Source organism: Arachis stenosperma, chromosome 6 (genome assembly GCF_014773155.1).
Source record: "Arachis stenosperma cultivar V10309 chromosome 6, arast.V10309.gnm1.PFL2, whole genome shotgun sequence".
In the NCBI taxonomy this organism is placed as follows: domain Eukaryota; kingdom Viridiplantae; phylum Streptophyta; class Magnoliopsida; order Fabales; family Fabaceae; genus Arachis; species Arachis stenosperma.
Genome location: NC_080382.1, coordinates 76,802,163 through 76,817,934, shown reverse-complemented (window position 1 = coordinate 76,817,934; position 15,772 = coordinate 76,802,163). Strand labels below are relative to the sequence as shown.

At 38.9% G+C, this 15,772-nt stretch overlaps 1 non-coding gene across 1 annotated transcript; it reads left to right on the top strand.

Annotated features, from left to right (window-relative positions):
• The first annotated feature begins 3,617 nt into the window (after positions 1-3,617).
• LOC130937355 (small nucleolar RNA R71) lies at positions 3,618-3,725 on the top strand. The gene has a single exon (XR_009068576.1). It is a non-coding gene; the product is annotated as a small nucleolar RNA R71 (small nucleolar RNA).
• The last annotated feature ends 12,047 nt before the right edge of the window (positions 3,726-15,772 follow it).

The window sequence follows — 15,772 nt, the reverse complement described above, 5'->3', positions numbered from 1 at the left end:
GAAGAACAAGTGATATCTTAGAACAAGAACAAGCGGAATTGAATAGAAGAACAATAGTAATTGCATTAATACTCGAGGTACAGCAGACCTCCACACCTTAATCTATGGTGTGTAGAAACTCCACCGTTGAAAATACATAAGAACAAGGTCTAGGCATGGCCGAATGGCCAGCCTCCCAAAGAGGGTTCGATCATAAAAACATGATCAAAAGATAATAACACAATAGTTAAAGGTCCTACTTATAGAAAACTAGTAGCCTAAGGTTTACAAGGATGAGTAAATGACATAAAAATCCACTTCCGGGCCCACTTGGTGTGTGCTTGGGCTGAGCAATGAAGCATTTTCGTGTAGAGACTCTTCTTGGAGTTAAACGCCAGCTTTTGTGCCAGTTTGGGCGTTTAACTCCCACTTTGGTGCCAGTTTCCGGCGTTTAACGCTGGAATTTCTGAAGGTGACTTTGAACGCCGGTTTGGGCCATCAAATCTTGGGCAAAGTATGAACTATTATATATTGCTGGAAAGCCCAGGATGTCTACTTTCCAACGCCGTTGAGAGCGCGCTAATTGGGCTTCTGTAGCTCCAGAAAATCGACTTCGAGTGCAGGGAGGTCAGAATCCAACAGCATCTGCAGTCCTTTTCAGTCTCTGAATCAGATTTTTGCTCAGGTCCCTCAATTTCAGCCAGAAAATACCTGAAATCACAGAAAAACACACAAACTCATAGTAAAGTCCAGAAAAGTGAATTTTAACTAAAAACTAATAAAAATATACTAGAAACTAACCCAAATATACTAAAAACATACTAAAAACAATGCCAAAAAGTGTATAAATTATCCGCTCATCACAACACCAAACTTAAATTGTTGCTTGTCCCCAAGCAACTGAAAATCAAATAAGATAAAAAGAAGAGAATATACTATAGACTCCAAATTATCAATGAAACTTAGCTCCAAATTAGATGGTTTTGGCATTTCACTTTATCCTTTGAAATTCAGAATGATTGGCTTCTTTAGGAACTCAGAATCCAGATAGTGTTATTGATTCTCCTAGCTAAGTATAATGATTCTTGAACACAGCTACTTATTGAGTCTTGGCTGTGGCCCAAAGCACTCTGTCTTCCAGTATTACCACTGGATACATACATGCCACAGACACATAATTGGGTGAACCTTTTCAGATTGTGACTCAGCTTTGCTAAAGTGCCCAATTAGAGGTGTCCAGGGTTCTTAAGCACACTCTTTTTGCCTTGGATCACAACTTTATTTCTTTCTCTCCCTTTTTTTTTTCTTTTTTCGTCTCTTTTCTCTTTTTTTTTCGTTTTTTTTTGTATTCACTGCTTTTTCTTGCTTCAAGAATCATTTTTATGATTTTTCAGATCCTCAGTAACATGTCTCCTTTTTCATCATTCTTTCAAGAGCCAACATTCATGAATCACAAATTCAAAAGACATATGCACTGTTTAAGCATGCATTCAGAAAACAAAAGTGTTGCCACCACATCAAAATAATTAAACTGTTATAAAATTCAAAATTCATGCAATTCTGTGCCAATTCTAGCGTTAAACGCCGGCCTGGTGCCCATTTCTGGCGTTTAACGCCAGGTTCTTGCCCTTTCCTGGCGTTTAACGCCAGTCTGGTGCCCCTTTCTGGCGTTAAACGCCCAGAATGGTGCCAGACTGGGCGTTAAACGCCCATCTGCTAGCCTTACTGGCGTTTAAACGCCAGTAGGTTCTTCCTCCAGGGTGTGCTATTTTTCTTCCTGTTTTTCATTCTGTTTTTGCTTTTTCAATTGTTTTTGTGACTTCTCATGATCATCAACCTACAGAATAAAATAAAATAACAAAGGAAAATATATAAAATATAACATTGGGTTGCCTCCCAACAAGCGCTTCTTTAATGTCAGTAGCTTGACAGAGGGCTCTCATGGAGCCTCACATTTTCTCAGAGCAATGTTGGAACCTCCCAACACCAAACTTAGAGTTTGAATGTGGGGGCTCAACACCAAACTTAGAGTTTGATTGTGGCCTCCCAACACCAAACTTAGAGTTTGACTGTGGGGGCTCTGTTTGACTCTAATTTGAGAGAAGCTCTTCATGCTTCCTCTCCATGGTGACAGAGGGATATCCTTGAGCCTTAAACACAAAGGATTCTTCATTCACTTGAATGGTCAGTTCACCTCCATCAACATCAATCACAGCCTTTGCTGTGGCTAGGAAGGGTCTGCCAAGGATGATAGATTCATCCATGCACTTCCCAGTCTCTAGGACTATGAAATCAGCAGGGATGTAATGGTCTTCAATCTTTACCAGAACATCCTCTACAAGTCCATAAGCTTGTTTTCTTGAATTGTCTGCCATCTCTAGTGAGATTTTTGCAGCTTGCACCTCAAAGATCCCTAGCCTCTCCATTACAGAGAGAGGCATGATGTTTACACTTGACCCTAAGTCACACAGAGCCTTCTTGAAGGTCATGGTGCCTATGGTACAAGGTAGTGAAAACTTCCCAGGGTCTTGTCTCTTTTGAGGTAATTTCTGCCTAGACAAGTCATCCAGTTCTTTGGTGAGCAAAGGAGGTTTGTTCTCCCAAGTCTCATTTCCAAATAACTTGTCATTTAGCTTCATGATTGCTCCAAGGTATTTAGCAACTTGCTCTTCAGTGACATACTCATCCTCTTCAGAGGAGGAATACTCATTAGAGCTCATGAAAGGCAGAAGTAAGTCCAATGGAATCTCTATGGTCTCATTTTGAGCCTCAGATTCCCATGGTTCCTCATTAGGGAACTCATTGGAGGCTAGTGCACGCCCATTGAGGTCTTCCTCAGTGGCGTTCACTTCCTCTCCTTCCTCTCCAAATTCGGCCATGTTGATGGCCTTGCACTCTCCTTTTGGATTTTCTTCTGTATTGCTTGGAAGAGTACTAGGTGGGAGTTCAGTAATTTTCTTGCTCAGCTGTCCCACTTGTGCCTCCATATTCCTAATGGAAGACCTTGTTTCAGTCATGAAACTTTGAGTGGTTTTGATTAGATCAGAGACCATGGTTGCTAAGTCAGAGTGGTTCTGCTTAGAATTCTCTGTCTGTTGCTGAGAAGATGATGGAAAAGGCTTGCCATTGCTAAACCTGTTTCTTCCACCATTATTGTTGTTGAAACCTTGTTGAGGTCTCTGTTGATCCTTCCATGAGAAATTTGGATGATTTCTCCATGAAGAATTATAGGTGTTTCCATAGGGTTCTCCTAGGTAATTCACCTCTTCCATTGAAGAGTTCTCAGGATCATAGGCTTCTTCTTCAGATGAAGCATCCTTAGTACTGCTTGGTGCATTTTGCATTCCAGACAGACTCTGAGAGATCAAATTGACTTGTTGAGTCAATATCTTGTTCTGAGCCAGAATGGCATTCAGAGTATCAATCTCAAGAACTCCTTTCTTCTGATTAGTCCCATTGTTCACAGGATTCCTTTCAGAAGTGTACATGAATTGGTTATTTGCAACCATTTCAATTAGTTCTTGAGCTTCTGTAGGCGTCTTCTTCAGATGAAGAGATCCTCCAGCAGAGCTATCTAAAGACATCTTGGATAGTTTAGAGAGACCATCATAGAAAATACCTATGATGCTCCATTCAGAAAGCATGTCAGAAGGACATTTTCTGATCAATTGTTTGTATCTTTCCCAAGCTTCATAGAGGGATTCTCCATCCTTCTGTCTGAAGGTTTGGACTTCCACTCTAAGCTTACTCAATTTTTGAGGTGGAAAGAACTTTGCCAAGAAGGCATTGACTAGCTTTTCCCATGAGTCCAGGCTTTCTTTAGGTTGCGAGTCCAACCATGTCCTAGCTCTGTCTCTTACAGCAAAAGGGAATAGCATAAGTCTGTAGACCTCATGGTCAACCCCATTAGTCTTGACAGTGTCACAGATTTGCAAGAATTCAGCTAAGAACTGATGAGGATCTTCCAATGGAAGTCCATGGAACTTGCAATTCTGTTGCATTAGAGAAACTAATTGAGGCTTAAGCTCAAAGTTGTTTGCTCCAATGGCAGGGATAGAGATGCTTCTCCCATAGAAGTCGGGAGTAGGTGCAGTAAAGTCACCCAGCACCTTACTTGCATTGTTGGCATTGTTGTTGTTTTCGGCTGCCATGGGTCCTTCTTCTTTGAAGATTTCTGTTAGGTCCTCTACAGAGAGTTGTGCCTTAGCTTCTCTTAGCTTTCGCTTCAAGGTCCTTTCAAGTTCAGGGTCAGCTTCAACAAGAATGCCTTTATCTTTGTTCCTGCTCATATGAAAGAGAAGAGAACAAGAAAATATGGAATCCTCTATGTCACAGTATAGAGATTCCTTGAGGTGTCAGAGGAAAAGAAAATTAGAAGGAAGAGGTAGAAGAATTCGAACTTAGTAAGATAGAGTTCGAATTGTGCATTGAGAAGGAGTGGTACTCCATTAATAGAAGGATGTGAGAAGAGAGGAAGAAATTTTCGAAAATTAAGTGAAAGATTTTGAAAACATTTTGAAAAACTTTAATTGATTTTCGAAAATCAAGAGTGGGAAAGAAATCAAGTAATTTTTGAAAAAGATTTTGAAATTAGAAATCAAAAAGATATGATTAAAAACTATTTTGAAAAAGATGTGATTAAAAAGATATGATTGAAAAGTTATGCTTTTAAAAAGATATGATGGAAAAGATATGATTTGAAAACAATTTTAAAAAGATTTGATTTTAAAATTAATGACTTGGCTAACAAGAAAAGATATGATTCAAACATTAAACCTTTCTCAACAGAAAAGGCAACATACTTAAAATGTTCAATCAAATCATTAATTGTTAGCAAGTATCTTTGAAAAAGGAAAGAAATTGATTTTGAAAAAGGTTTGATTGAAAAGATACGATTTGAAAAAGATTTGATTTTAAAAAACTTTGAAAACTTGAAAAAAATTGATTCGAAAACAAAATCCTCCCTCTTGTGCCATCCTGGCGTTAAACGCCCAGAATGGTGCACATTCTGGCGTTTAACGCCCAATGCACTACCTTTTTGGGCGTTAAACGCCCAACCAGGCACCCTGGCTGGCGTTTAAACGCCAGTCTATCCTTCCTCACTGGGCGTTTTGAACGCCCAGCTTTTTCTGTATAATTCCTCTGCTGTATGTTCTGAATCTTCAATTCTCTGTATTATTGACTTGAAAAGGCATAAATTAAAAATATTTTTGGATTTTTAATAATGAGGAATAATCAAAATGCAACTAAAATCAAATAACAATGCATGCAAGACACCAAACTTAGCAGTTTGTATACTACGGACACTAACAACATGAGAATGCACATGAAAAACAACAAAACACTCAAGTCAAGAGAATTCAAAGATCAGAGCAAGGAAGTCATCAAGAACATCTTGAAGATTAATGAAGACACATGCATGAATTCGAAAAATGCAAGAAGAACAGAAACATGCAATTGACACCAAACTTAAAATGAGACACTAGACTTAACAAGAAACATAAAATATTTATTTGTTTTTTTATGATTTTGTAATTTTTTTTTTTGGATTTTTCGAAAATTGAGTGGAAAAGAAAATAAAGGTATCAAAATTCTTAATGAGAATTCTAGGAATCATGCAATGTTAGTCTAAAGATACAGTCTAAAGGAATTAGACATGGTTAGCCAAGCTTCAGCAGGACATTGCATTCAAGAGCTAAATTGATGAGAATCAATCAGCTTTGGTGATGATAAGAACATCACCTTGAAACACTAGAATTCATTCTTAAGAACTTTGAAGAAAAATACCTAATCTAAGCAACAAGATGAACCGTCAGTTGTCCATACACAAAACAATCCCCGGCAACGGCGCCAAAGACTTGGTGTGCGAAATTGTGAACAATACTTTTCACAACTCTCATAATCCCCGGTAATGAACCCCAAAAACTTGGTGTTCAATACCATGGCATAAACACAACTTCGCACAACTAACCAGCAAGTGCACTGGGTTGTCCAAGTAATAAACCTTACGCGAGTAAGGGTCGATCCCACGGAGATTGTTGGTATGAAGCAAGCTATGGTCATCTTGTAAATCTTAGTCAGGAAAACTCAAATGGATATGGTGATATACGAATAAAACATAAAGATAAAGATAGAGATACTTATGTAATTCATTGGTGGGAATTTCAGATAAGCGCATGAAGATGCTGTGTCCCTTCCGTCTCTCTGCTTTCCTACTGTCTTCATCCAATCCTTCTTACTCCTTTCCATGGCAAGCTTGTGCAAGGGTTTCACCGTTGTCAGTGGCTACCTCCCATCCTCTCAGTGGAAATGTTCAACGCACCCTGTCACGGCATGGCTATCCATCTGTCGGTTCTTGATCAGGCCGGAATAGAATCCAGTGAATCTTTTGCGTCTGTCACTAACGCCCCGCCCTCAGGAGTTTGAAGCACGTCACAGTCATTCAATCATTGAATCCTACTCAGAATACCACAGACAAGGTTAGACCTTCCGGATTCTCTTGAATGCCGCCATCAGTTCTTGCCTATACCACGAAGACTCTGATCTCACGGAATGGCTGGCTCGGTTGTCAGGCGAGCACTCAGTTGTCAGGCGATCAACCATGCATCGTGTATCAGGAATCCAAGAGATATTCACCCAATCTAAGGTAGAACGGAGGTGGTTGTCAGGCACACGTTCATAGGTGAGAATGATGATGAGTGTCACGGATCATCACATTCATCAAGTTGAAGAACAAGTGATATCTTAGAACAAGAACAAGCGGAATTGAATAGAAGAACAATAGTAATTGCATTAATACTCGAGGTACAGCAGACCTCCACACCTTAATCTATGGTGTGTAGAAACTCCACCGTTGAAAATACATAAGAACAAGGTCTAGGCATGGCCGAATGGCCAGCCTCCCAAAGAGGGTTCAATCATAAAAACAAGATCAAAAGATAATAACACAATAGTAAAAGGTCCTACTTATAGAAAACTAGTAGCCTAAGGTTTACAAGGATGAGTAAATGACATAAAAATCCACTTCCGGGCCCACTTGGTGTGTGCTTGGGCTGAGCAATGAAGCATTTTCGTGTAGAGACTCTTCTTGGAGTTAAACGCTAGCTTTTGTGCCAGTTTGGGCGTTTAACTCCCACTTTGGTGCCAGTTCCGGCGTTTAACGCTGGAATTTCTGAAGGTGATTTTGAACACCGGTTTGGGCCATCAAATCTTGGGCAAAGTATGGACTATCATATATTGCTGGAAAGCCCAGGATGTCTACTTTCCAACGCCGTTGAGAGCGCGCTAATTGGGCTTCTGTAGCTCCAGAAAATCCACTTCGAGTGCAGGGAGGTCAGAATCCAACAGCATCTGCAGTCCTTTTCAGTCTCTGAATCAGATTTTTGCTCAGGTCCCTCAATTTCAGCCAGAAAATACCTGAAATCACAGAAAAACACACAAACTCATAGTAAAGTCCAGAAAAGTGAATTTTAACTAAAAACTAATAAAAATATACTAGAAACTAACCCAAATATACTAAAAACATACTAAAAACAATGCCAAAAAGCGTATAAATTATCCGCTCATCAATTACTAATATGGAGATGCTCATGGAGAAAATGATGAAGAGCCAAGAAATGACAACAAAGAACCAAGAAGCTTCCATGAAGAGCCTAGAGAGGCAAATTGGACAAATCTCCAAGCAAATTTCTATTGAGAGACCTTCAAGCTCACTACCAAGTGATACCATTCCTAATCCAAAAGAAGAGTGCAAAGCTGTGCAACTAAGGAGTGAAAAGATATTGGTGGACAGTAACAAAGAGGCAACCAAGAAGTTTATGGAGAGTGACAAAGAACCAACAGAGAAAGAGGGAGCTAGCAACAAGGACATAACAAGCAAGAATATCCCAGAAAAGCTCACAGGAGAGATCAACCAACCATAAAATTTGAAGAAAGAAAAGCAGATCATGGAAGAACCAAATCCAAGACAGCAGCAAGTGGAGAAGAACCCTACACCTCCACTACCTTATCCACAAAGATTTCACAAAGAAGCAAAGGATCAACATTTCCATAAATTCCTTGAGACTTTCAAGAAGCTAGAGATCAACATTCCCTTGGCTGAGGCATTGGAGCAAATGCCTCTGTATGCCAAGTTCTTAAAGGAGCTCATCAACAAGAAAAGAAGTTGGGATGAGAAAGAGTCTATACTGCTTACTGAGGAATGCAGGGCCTTGATTCAAAAAGGGCTTCCCCCTAAGCTTGCAGACCCTGGAAGTTTCTTTCTACCCTGCACCATTGGGAGATTGAACATCAACAAAGCTCTCTGCGATCTAGGAGCAAGTATCAACTTAATACCCTCGTCTTTAGTGAAAAAGCTTGGCATAGGAGAGGTGAAGCCAATATAGATGTCCTTGGAATTAGTGGACCAATCAGTAGTATACCCCAAATGGGTGATTGAAAACCTTTTAGTTAAGGTTGACAAGTTCATCTTTCCTACAGACTTTGTGATCCTGGATTCAGCAAAGAATGAGAATGACTCCATAATACTTGGTCGACCATTTTTTGCCACTGCTAAAGCCATCGTAGATATAGAGCAAGGAGAGCTAACCCTCAGGATGCATGAGGAAAGCATTACCTTGAAAGTGTTTCCGGAATCACAAATTAATGAAGAAACAAGCAAGACAAGTAGTGACTGTCTTCCAAAGCAAGCAACCAACAACACAGTAGAGCAGAAGAATGAGCAGGTACAAGGAGGAGAAGGAATTCAAAAAGAAGCCGGGATGATAAACAAAAAGGGAGGCATCACAACTTAAGCCATTGTCAAGGTAGAAAGATCAACAAGAAAAAAAAAAGAATAACAAGAAGAAAGCTTACTTTCATTTTTAATTTTCATCTTTTGTCAACTTGGGAGCTCATTTTTCATTTTCTGCTTTTGAACTTCTGGTTTTAAATTTTCATTCTCTATTTTCGGACTGCAATTAGCTTGAGAATTAGAGGAGAGAATTCACTTCTTCTTCCTCTGATCTTTTTGTTTTCTTTACTGGGTTTTGTTTGAGTCTTGAGTGCGAAGAATTGAGTAACTTCTGTCTCAATCTCCATTTAAGATCTCTTTAATTTTCCTACTGCATAATTGAGTTAAATTTAATTTCCTTTACTGCTTCAATCTTCAATTTCTCTTAAATTGGTTTGTGAACTTGGATCTAGGAAGGCAATTGAGATCTAGACTATGCTATCTAGTCTCTGGAGTCCTGAGATCTAATTTTCTTTTTGGTTCTTCTACTGAACCACTGCTGCAATTAAATTTTCATTTTCTGTTTGAGATCTAATCAATTTCAATTCATCTCTTGCTTGGTTAATTATTGCAATTTAATTTCCCTTGCTTAAATTCTGAATTCCCAGTCCTCAAATTCCTTTTCCATTCAAGCAATTTATATTTCTTGCACTTTAAGTTACCGCAATTTACATTTCTTGCACTTTAAGTTTCAGTCATTTAATTTCTTGTTCTTTAAGATTTAGTACCTTTACTTCCAATTCTCTTTAATTTCTGTAATTCATCCCTATCCCTTTACATTTCCTGCAATTTACCTTCTATCCACTACAAATCACTCAACCAATACTTGATTCGCTTGACTAAATCAACCACTAAACTAAAATTGCTCAATCCTTCAATCCCTGTGGGATCGACCTCACTCCCGTGAGTTTTATTACATGATGCGACCCGGTACACTTGCCGGTGAGTTTTGTGTTGGATCGTTTTCCACACATCAAGTTTTTGGCACCGTTGCCAGGGATTGAAATAGATTGACAATGATTAAGTGAAGTGGAGATCTAGATTAAGTGATGAGCGGATAATTTATACGCTTTTTGGCATTGTTTTTAGTATGTTTTTAGTATGTTTTAGTTAGTTTTTATTTTATTTTTATTATTTTTTAGTTAAAATTCACTTTTCTGTACTTTACTATGAGTTTGTGTATTTTTCTATGATTTCAGGTATTTTCTGGCTAAAATTGAGGGACTTGAGCAAAAATCTGATTCAGAGGCTGAAAAGGACTGCAGATGCTATTGGATTCTGACATCCCTGCATTCGAAGTGGATTTTCTGGAGCTACAGAAGCCCTATTGATGCGCTCTCAGTTGCGTTGGAAAGTAGACATCCTGGGCTTTTCAGAAATGTATAATAGTCCATACTTTGCCCGAGATTTGATGGCCCAAACAGGCGTTCCAAGTCAGCTTAAGAATTCTGGCGTAAAACGCCGGAACTGGCACAAGAATGGGAGTTAAACGCCCAAACTGGCACAAAAGCTGGCGTTTAACTTCAAGAAAAGTCTCTACACATAGAAGCTTCAATGCTCAGCCCAAGAACACACCAAGTGGGCCCGGAAGTGGATTTTTATGTCATTTACTCATCTTTGTAAACCCTAAGCTACTAGTTCTCTACAAATAGGACCTTTTGCTATTGTATTTTCATCTTTTGATCTTTGGATCTTTTGATCACTTTAGATCTTAGGATCATCTTTGGACATCTGGTTCTTAGATTATGGGGGCTGGCCTCACGGCCATGCCTAGACCTTGTTCTTATGTATTTTCAACGGTGGAGTTTCTACACACCATAGATTAAGGTGTGGAGCTCTGCTGTACCTCGAGTATCAATGCAATTACTATTGTTCTTCTATTCAATTCGGCTTGTTCTTGTTCTAAGATATCACTTGTTCCTCAACTTGATGAATATGATGATCTGTGACACTCATCATCATTCTCACCTATGAACGTGTGCCTAACAACCACCTCCGTTCTACCTTAGATTGAGTGGATATCTCTTGGATCCCTTAATCGGAATCTTCGTGGTATAAGCTAGAATTGATGGCGGCATTCAAGAGAATCTGGAAGTTCTAAACCTTGTCTGTGGTATTCTGAGTAGGATTCAAGGATTGAATGACTGTGACGAGCTTCAAACTCGCGATTGTGGGGCGTTAGTGAGAGACGCAAAAGAATCATTGGATTCTATTCTGACATGATCGAGAACCGACAGCTGAATAGCCGTGCTGTGACAGAGCGCGTTGAACATTTTCACTGAGAGGATGGGAGGTAGCCATTGAAAATGGTGAAATCCTACATACAGCTTGCCATGGAAAGGAGTAAGAAGGATTGGATGAAGACAGTAGGAAAGCAGAGAGACGGAAGGGACAAAGCATCTCCATTCGCTTATCTGAAATTCTCACCAATGAATTACATAAGTATCTCTATCTTTATTTTATGCTTTATTCATAAATCATCCATAACCATTTGAATCTGCCTGACTGAGATTTACAAGATGACCATAGCTTGCTTCATACCAACAATCTCCGTGGGATCGACCCTTACTCACGTAAGGTTTATTACTTGGACGACCCAGTGCACTTGTTGGTTAGTTGTGCGAAGTTGTGATAAAGAGTTGAGATTGCAATTGAGCGTACCATGTTGATGGTGCCATTGATGATCACAATTTCGTGCACCAAGTTTTTGGCGCCGTTACCGGGGAATTAAATGTCCTAACTACAGTTTCGCATTTATTCCCTGCAATAACAGTGCCAAGTTTTGATCCGGCAACAACACCAAGTTTTTGGCGCCGTTGCCGGGGATTGTTTGAGTTTGGACAACTGACGGTTCATCTTGTTGCTTAGATTAGGTATTTTTCTTCAGAATTTATAAGAATGAATTCTAGAGTTTCAAGGTGATGTTTTCATCATCACCAAAGCTGGTTGATTCTCATCAATTTAGCTCTTGAATGCAATGTCCTGCTGAAGCTTGGCTAGCCATGTCTAAATTCTTTAGACTAAAGCTTTAGACTAACATTGCATGATTCCTGGAATTCTTATTAAAAATTTTGAATCTCTTTATTTTCTTTTCCATATAATTTTCGAAAAAAATCCAAAAAAAAATTATAAAAACTTAAAACCAAAAAAATAATTTTATGTTTCTTGTTTGAGTCTAGTGTCTAATTTTAAGTTTGGTGTCAATTGCATGTTTCTATTCTCCTTGCATTTTTCGAATTCATTCATGTGTCTTCATTGATCTTCAAGTTGTTCTTGATGATTTTCTTGCTCTGATCTTTAAATTCTCTTGTCTTGAGTGCTTTGTTGTTTCTCATATGCATTCTCAATTTGTTAGTGTCAATAGTATACAAACTTCTAAGTTTGGTGTCTTGCATGCATTGTTTATTTGATTTTAGTTGCATTTTGATTATTCCTCATCATTAAAAATTCAAAAAAAATTTTCTTTGTGTCTTTTCAAGTCAATAATACAGAGAATTAAAGATTCAGAACATACAGCAGAGGAATTACACAGAAAAAGCTGGGCATTCAAAACGCCCAGTGAAGAAGGAAACCCTGGCTGGGCGTTTAACGCCCAAAAGGGGTGAGTTTTGGGCGTTAAACGCCATAATGTATACCATTCTGGGTGTTTAACGCCAGAATGGCACAAGAGGGAAGATTTTGTTTTTAATTCAAATTTTTTTTCAAGTTTTCAAAATTTTTCAAAATCAAATCTTTTTCAAATCATATCTTTTCAATCATATCTTTTCAAAATCAATTTCTTTCCATTTTTCAAAAATTACTTGCTAACAATTAATGATTTGATTCAACATTTCAAGTATGTTGCCTTTTCTATTGAGAAAGGTTTAATGTCTAAATCATATCTTTTAAATTTCTTGTTAGCCAAGTCATAAATTTTAAAAATCAAATTTTTTTTAAATTGTTTTTCAAATCATATCTTCTCAATCATATCTTTTTAAAACTATATCTTTTCAATCATATATTTTTATCACATTTTTTAAATAGTTTTCAATCATATCTTTTTGATTTCTAATTTCAAAATCTTTTTCAAAAATCACTTAATTTCTTTCCCACTCCTAGTGTTCGAAAATCATCAATCAAATTTTCAAAATTTCTTTTAATTAATTCACTTTAATTTTTGAAAATTTCTTCCCCTCTTTTCACATCCTTCTATTTATGGACTAACACTCCTCCTCAATGCACAATTCCAACTCTATCTTTCTTGATAAGTTCGAATTCTTCTACCTCTTCCTTCTATTTTTCTTTTCCTCTGACACCTCAAGGAATCTCTATACTGTGACATAGAGGATTCCATATTTTCTTGTTCTCTTCTTTTTCATATGAGCAGGAGCAAAAACAAAGGCATTCTTGTGGAGGCTGACCCTGAACCTGAAAAGACCTTGAAGCGAAAGCTAAGAGAAGCTAAAACACAACTCTCTGTTGAGGACCTAACAGAATACTTCAAAGAAGAAGACATGGCAGCCGAAAACAACAACAATGCCAACAATGCAAGGAAGGTGCTGGGTGACTTTACTGCACCCACTCCCGACTTCTATGGGAGAAGCATCTCTATCCCTGCCATTGGAGCAAACAACCTTGAGCTTAAGCCTCAATTAGTTTCTCTAATGCAACAGAATTGCAAGTTCCATGGACTTCCATTGGAAGATCCTCATCAGTTTTTAGCTGAATTCTTGCAAATCTGTAATACTGTCAAGACCAATGGGGTTGACCCTGAGGTCTACAGACTTATGCTATTCCCTTTTGCTGTAAGAGACAGAGCTAGGATATGGTTGGACTCACAACCTAAAGAAAGCCTGAACTCTTAGGAAAAGCTAGTCAATGCCGTCTTGGCAAAGTTCTTTCCACCTCAAAAATTGAGTAAGCTTAGAGTGGAAGTCCAAACCTTCAGACAAAAGGAAGGTGAATCCCTATATGAATCTTGGGAAAGATACAAACAATTGATCAGAAAGTGTCTTTCTGATATGCTTTCTGAATGGAGCATTATAGGTATCTTCTATGATGGTCTGTCTGAACTGTCCAAGATGTCATTGGATAGCTCTGCTGGAGGATCTCTTCATCTGAAGAAGACGCCTGCAGAAGCTCAAGAACTCATTGAAATGGTTACAAATAACCAATTCATGTACACTTCTGAAAGGAATCCTGTGAACAATGGGACAAATCAGAAGAAAGGAGTTCTTGAGATTGATACTCTGAATGCCATATTGGCTCAGAACAAAATATTGACTCAGCAAGTCAATATGATTTCTCAAAGTCTGTCTGGAATGCAAGCTGCACCAGGCAGTACTAAGGACGCTTCATCTGAAGAAGAAGCTTATGATCCTGAGAACCCTTCAATGGAAGAGGTGAATTACATGGGAGAACCCTATGGAAACACCTATAATCCTTCATGGAGAAATCATCCAAATCTCTCATGGAAGGATCAACAGAGACCTCAACAAGGTTTCAACAACAATAATGGTGGAAGAAACAGGTTTAGCAATGGCAAGCCTTTTCTATCATCTTCTCAGCAACAGACAGAGAATTCTAAGCAGAGCCACTCTAACTTAGCAACCATGGTCTCTGATCTAATCAAAACCACTCAAAGTTTCATGACTGAAACAAGGTCCTCCATTAGAAACTTGGAGGCACAAGTGGGTCAGCTGAGTAAGAAAGTTACTGAACTCCCTCCTAGTACTCTTCCAAGCAATACAGAAGAGAATCCAAAAGGAGAATGTAAGGCCATCAACATGGCCGAGTTTGGAGAGGAGAAATAGGCAGTGAGCACCACTGAGGAACCTCAATGGACATCCACTGGCCTCCAATAAGTTCCCTAATGAGGAACCATGGGAATCTGAGGCTCACACTAAGACCATAGAGATTTCATTGGATTTACTTCTGCCATTCATGAGCTCTGATGAGTATTCTTCCTCTGAAGAGGATGAAGCTGTCACTGAAGAGCAAGTTGCTAAGTACCTCGGAGCAATCATGAAGCTAAATGACAAGTTATTTGGTAATGAGACTTGGGAGGATGAACCCCCTTTGCTCACCAAAGAACTGAATGACTTGACTAGGCAGAGATTACCTCAAAAGAGACAGGACCCTGGGATGTTCTCAATACCTTGTACCAGAGGCACCATGACCTTTGAGAAGGCTCTGGGTGACCTAGGGTCAAGCATAAACCTCATGCCTCTCTCTGTAATGGAGAAGCTAGGGATTTTTGAGGTACAAGCTGCAAGAATCTCACTAGAGATGGCAGACAATTCAAGAAAACATGCTTATGGACTTGTAGAGGATGTTCTGGTAAAGGTTGAAGACCATTACATCCCTGCTAATTTTATAGTCTTAGAGACTGGGAAGTGCATGGATGAATCCATCATCCTTGGCAGACACTTCCTAGCCACAGCAAAGGCTGTGATTGATGTTGACAGAGGCGAATTAATCATTCAAGTGAATGAAAAATCCTTTGTGTCTAAGGCTCAAGGATATCCCTCTGTTACCATGGAGAAGAAGCATGAAGAGCTTCTCTCAAAACAGAGTCAAACAGAGCCCCCACAGTCAAACTCTAAGTTTGGTGTTGGGATACCACAACCAACTTCTAAGTTTGGTATTGAACCCCCATATTCAAACTCTAAGTTTGGTGTTGGGAGGTTCCAACATTGCTCTGAACATCTGTGAGGCTCCATGAGAGCCCACTGTCAAGCTACTGACATTAAAGAAGCGCTTGTTGGGAGGCAACCCAATGTTATATTTATCTATTTTCCTTTGTTATTTTATGTTTTTTTATAGGTTGATGATCATGGGAAGTCACAAAATCAATTGAAAGAGCAAAAACAGAATGAAAAACAGAAAGAAAAATAGCACACCCTGGAGGAAAACTTGCTGGCATTTAAACGCCAGTAAGGGCAGCAAATAGGCGTTTAACGCTCAGTCTGGCACCATTCTGGGCGTTTAACACCAGAAAGGGGCACCAGATTGGCGTTTAACGCCAGGAATGGGCAAGAAGCT